Below are 4,666 nucleotides of genomic sequence, written 5' to 3' on the forward strand. Positions count from 1 at the left end.
CTCTGTTTAAGGTTGGTTTTCCTTTCTTAACAAAGATGGCTTCCTTCACGCCCCTCTAAAACCACCTATCTTCTTTTTACAAAATGTGTCACTGTCATTTAATCGCGTTAAGTTGAATGTGAAAACAAATATTTACCATAAAAAAACTTCCACATGAATGTTTCATATCACCGACATCTTTCTTAATCATCCATTAAAAAAAATAAACAGAAACATTGCAATAAATTAAAAGAGTAAGCAAGACATTAGCTAGTCTTAATGCATCAATGATTCCAACAGGTGGCCAGCTGAATTTAAATCTTTTATATTTTAGAATAACAAACAAGACCAGCGGAGGACCAAAAATCATCTAATCATCACACTGAGACCTACTAAGGAGCTAAAAAGTGGGTCTCCAGTCTCCATGACATCCATTGGAAGCCACCCGTTCTGTCCTACTATCACAAATGTAAACATTTTTGCTCCAACTTTAAATATGTGCTAAGATTAAGCTTATTGCTACATACGGTGGAGGGTCAGTGGTGCTGTCAGCCTGTTGGATGAGCTGAAGGCAAGAGAGCATCAGCGAGAAGCACCATGTTGGACAGAAGAAAAACTCAGTTATTCTGATCACCGTAGGGAGGTGATGCCCTTAGACAGTTATGTCTACGGGGAAGTGAAGTCCATCTATATCAAGGTTCCTACAGCATAAGGCAAGTTAAATTCAAGACTTTTTAAGACTTTTTAAGGACCAGTGGGAACCCTGTATATGTAAAACAAATAGTCTCTCTTAATGATAATAAATGCTTTTGAATCCTGGTTGAAGGGAACCATGATGTAACGTCAACGTTTTTGTGGATTTATTTGTTGTTGTATCTGTGAACTCAGTGCAGTTTGATGTAAAACATAAAACCAAAGCAAAAACAGAATGACAGAGGAGTGACTGTCCAGATGTGGTTCAGGATAATAAAGAACTCCCGGGAGAGTTTGGTGACTTTGGAGGCGACAGAATGGCGTGCTTCTCCTCCAGAGCATCCTCAATCAGCGGAGTGCCATTGGGCCTTGGAATCGGCTCCATTCATGTAAAAGTGAAACATCTAACATGTCAGACAGCTGTGTAGGGAGGGGACCAACCTCCCACCATAGTCTTTATAAAACCTGAGCCTGCAGGAGTCTCCTGGCATCGCCTCAAAGCTGCTGATGAAAAGCGCATGACTGAAGTCCCTACAACGCCTTCTTTCACCCCCCCACCCAAGTCCCCAACATTCAGACACAGAGGAAGGAGCTCTTTACTGAAACAGCTGAGGTTTTCCGCTGGTGGGGGTGTTTCTGGGGGATGTTTTTTTTTTTTTTCTTCTGCAGAGGAAAGAGGCTGATGCTGTTCTTCATTCTCTGGGAACGTACCGAGCGAGGATCCATCTCTCAGCCTTCTGCTGCTGTTTCACAGCCGGGAGTTTAAACCTGGACACACCTGAGGTATGACACACCCTGCATTCAGCAAAGAAAGACCTGCTGTGTTTGTAGAAGGATGAGACTCTGTGCTGAGCTTTGTGCTGGAGGGGAAGGAGGCTTTTCTGAACATCTTAATAATGGCATCACGCTCTTATTTCTAAATCAGTCAGGTCTGGACAATTTGTTCTTGTTTTGTTTTGCAAACAGTCGTTACTGAGTGATTAGTCTGGAAATTTCCACTAATTGCTAGCAGGACTCAGGCTGACCTCTTCTTCAGACAAACAAATATTTTGGGAATAACAGTCAATTAATAGTTTGATTATCTGAGCCATTCAGGGCGTTTTAAATATTCTCCACCATGCATTTGATTTTTTGGGGCAGCAAACATCCTGTTCTCCAGGTTTAGTGTTTATTTAAAAGATTAAGATTTATTTTAACTGAAGATGCAGATTTACAGACTCCAGCAGAGCTAAAAGAGGATTGAGGAAAGTATCTAGCTTCTGTTCTGGACGTCCACTAAAATAATAAAGACATCATTGACCTCAGCTGGTCTGACTGGAGGGAAATTAAACTTGTGTTTTGAATGCAGTGCAAAGAAAACAAGCAGCCTGAGTTTATTTCTTTGTGCCAAGTTGTAAAAGCTTCATGAAGAAAAACCATCCTGTGTGATAAATGAGCCCTGGGGAGGAGGGGGGTCTCGTTTGGGCTGGATTTGCTGTCGAAGCAGAACCCCCGACCACCGCACATATTTGTGGGCCGGGCCGAACGTTTTTGTGGGGGCTCTGAATCCATCAGGGCTGGCAGAGGCCGGGGAGCCTCTGTCTGCTGGATTTGAGCTTCTGACAGAGGAAGGGGAATAAATCACTTCATAGTGACGCTGAAAAGGTGAGAGCTCCACAAATATTTACATTGGCTGAAGCAGCTCGTTTCCATATATCGTTCCTAAAGCCTTTACGGATGAAACTGAAGAGAAAATGATCCTTTAGAACTTCTGCATGGCTTTTATTCACCTTCTGTTTTAGTCCTTAAACAATCTGGGAAAAACATCTGAGCTTAGATCTGCTGGTCTGAGCAGAACCCGCCTGCTTATATCTGGAACATGGATGTTTTATCACTAACCTTATTGAAGGTTGATGTTAGTTTTACATGGAAACAACCTTTGAACTTTGACCTCTTAGAAAAAATTCACCTTCCTTCCTACTTTAGCTGGCTTTTATCATTTTACCAAAGAACTAACTTATTTGCTAAAACAGAATTGTTTTTTTTCTTTCTTAAAAAAAGTAGAAAACAATCAGTTAAAACCACTGAAGGACAAGTCCAATGCCCTCGTCTATAGTTTCCCTTAAGGTATACTGGTTGGTTGGTTATATTTAGCATCTTGGTCTTTGCTGTGTTCGGAAGCAAATGATTTCATCCCTACAGCTTCACTTCATCCCTGCATGTGGATTCATCCCTACTGGAGATAAGTCCCACCACAGGAGTTAAATGTGTCAATTTCATGGACGGCGGTGGCGTGGTTGTGTGTGTAAAGGTGAAGAGCAGAGGGCCAAGCACACATCCCAGCGGAGCCAAAGCTAACTCTTGTGGCGAAGGAGGTGTGGGGGCCACCCTGAGCCTCTGTATGCGGTTTGTTAGAAAGTCCTGCAACCACAGGGGGAAACCAGAGGAGAACAGCTTCCAAACCAGTCTAAGAGGCCAGGCTGATCTCAAAAACAGAATTAAACTCAAACGGACATGAAATCAAACAGCTTAAATAGGAGCAGCTAGAAAATGCTGCACAGCAACGTTGGGAACATGTCTTAAATATGCCCTGGTTATACTTTCCTGCTACATTCACTCAGTTAGTAACTCAGTTACTGCAAGAGAAGTCAGCAGTTACTAGGGATGGAACGGTTTATGAAAACCGTCCGAACCGTTCGGTTCGACTGTATCGGTTCGATTCGCGCGTGTTGCGTTCGGTTCATGCGCTCCTCCTTTTTTTTTCAGAGGCGAAGCGTTTACACTCCAGAGCAGAAGGAGGCAGTACTGCGACCAAAGCCAACCACCAGTAGTAAACAAAAAGAAGAAGCGAAGCAGCGTAGCCGGGTGTAGCAGAAAAAAATCAGTTGTTGTGGAGAATTGTGTGGGTATGGCGAGTGGGAAAGAACAGGAGTTGGAAGACGCGCCAGCAGCACTTTATAGGTCTGCTGTATGGGACCACTTTGCATTTAGAGTGACCTACGATGACGGCGGAAAGAAAGTTGTGGATAAAAGTGCAACAGTGTGCAAGCATTGTGCAACACCCCTTTTGCACTAAATGATGTCATTTTTTTATATGGACCATCTTCCCCAGCCTGTTTCTTATACTATTAATGTCCTCCTGCTGTTGGGTAAATATCATATCCACTCTGCTAAATGGAGAAATGCTAAACCTTCCTTTTTTTGGTTTATGAATGACTTTAAAATCTTTTTTTAAGAAGATAAAAAATGAAAAACATGCTAAAAAATTGAGACTTTATTTCTTCAAACATCTGCTATTTTAAGTGCATTCACCTTTTTGTTTTTATTATTTCTATGGCTCTGTCTATGTTTGTTTTAAATGTTTGCTGAGATAAATCCCGTTAGTTGTTTTTCTTCGTTTTTCTTTTATTATAATTGATCTTTATCTGTTCATGTTCACCTTTGCTATCCTCTCTGAGAGTATTTTTTCATGTAAATGTTTGTTGACTTAATAAAAAAAAAAAGCATTGTGCAACACGTGTTACACGTGTTGTACTATACAAGACATAGTAGATTTTCCTAACAATCAACATATACCAAAACGAAAACCGTGACCACGAAACCATGAACCGAACCGAACCGTGGATTTTGTGAACCGTTCCACCCCTAGTAGTTACTAAGCAGAGCAAATATTCAGTTTATCTCACTGATCAAAGTTCTCAAATTTGGATAAACTTCATATTATGAAAAAATTTTATCTGTATTTAAGTTTAGTTGTAAAAAAGGAAATGCTTAATTTTAAATAATGATTAATAAAATAGACTAAATATTTGGAAAGATTGTGTTATTCTTTGGGAAACAGCTTCAGATAGAGCTTCACTGAACATTAATATTTAAAGCTTTAAACGTATAGTGGAGGATTTTCATGAATTTTTGAGAGAACCAGCCCACTCCACTTAAAAAAAAAAAACACACATGCACAACCCTGATCCCAACCTGAGCTTTCAGTGTACCCCATCGCGTGAAAGAATCTCCT

The 4,666-nt window shown here is 40.8% G+C and overlaps 2 protein-coding genes across 3 annotated transcripts in view; one reads left to right on the forward strand and one right to left on the reverse strand.

Annotated features, from left to right (window-relative positions):
- Positions 1 to 4,666, reverse strand: part of cenpp (centromere protein P) — a 137,593-nt gene that overhangs the window by 48,131 nt on the left and 84,796 nt on the right. The gene's annotated exons all lie outside the window — the stretch shown is intronic.
- LOC107103066 (asporin-like) overlaps positions 1,227 to 4,666 on the forward strand; it is a 20,150-nt gene continuing 16,710 nt past the window's right edge. Inside the window, exon 1 of one of the 2 annotated variants that reach the window (XM_015402586.1) lies at positions 1,227 to 1,455. The gene's annotated coding sequence lies outside the window, so the exon portion shown is untranslated. Of the gene's footprint in view, positions 1,456 to 2,188; positions 2,317 to 4,666 lie in introns of those variants that run through there. The other variant, XM_015402587.1, reaches the window with a different exon arrangement.

This window comes from Cyprinodon variegatus, unplaced genomic scaffold, assembly GCF_000732505.1.
Source record: "Cyprinodon variegatus isolate N-32 unplaced genomic scaffold, C_variegatus-1.0 Scaffold1371, whole genome shotgun sequence".
In the NCBI taxonomy this organism is placed as follows: Eukaryota; Metazoa; Chordata; class Actinopteri; order Cyprinodontiformes; family Cyprinodontidae; genus Cyprinodon; species Cyprinodon variegatus.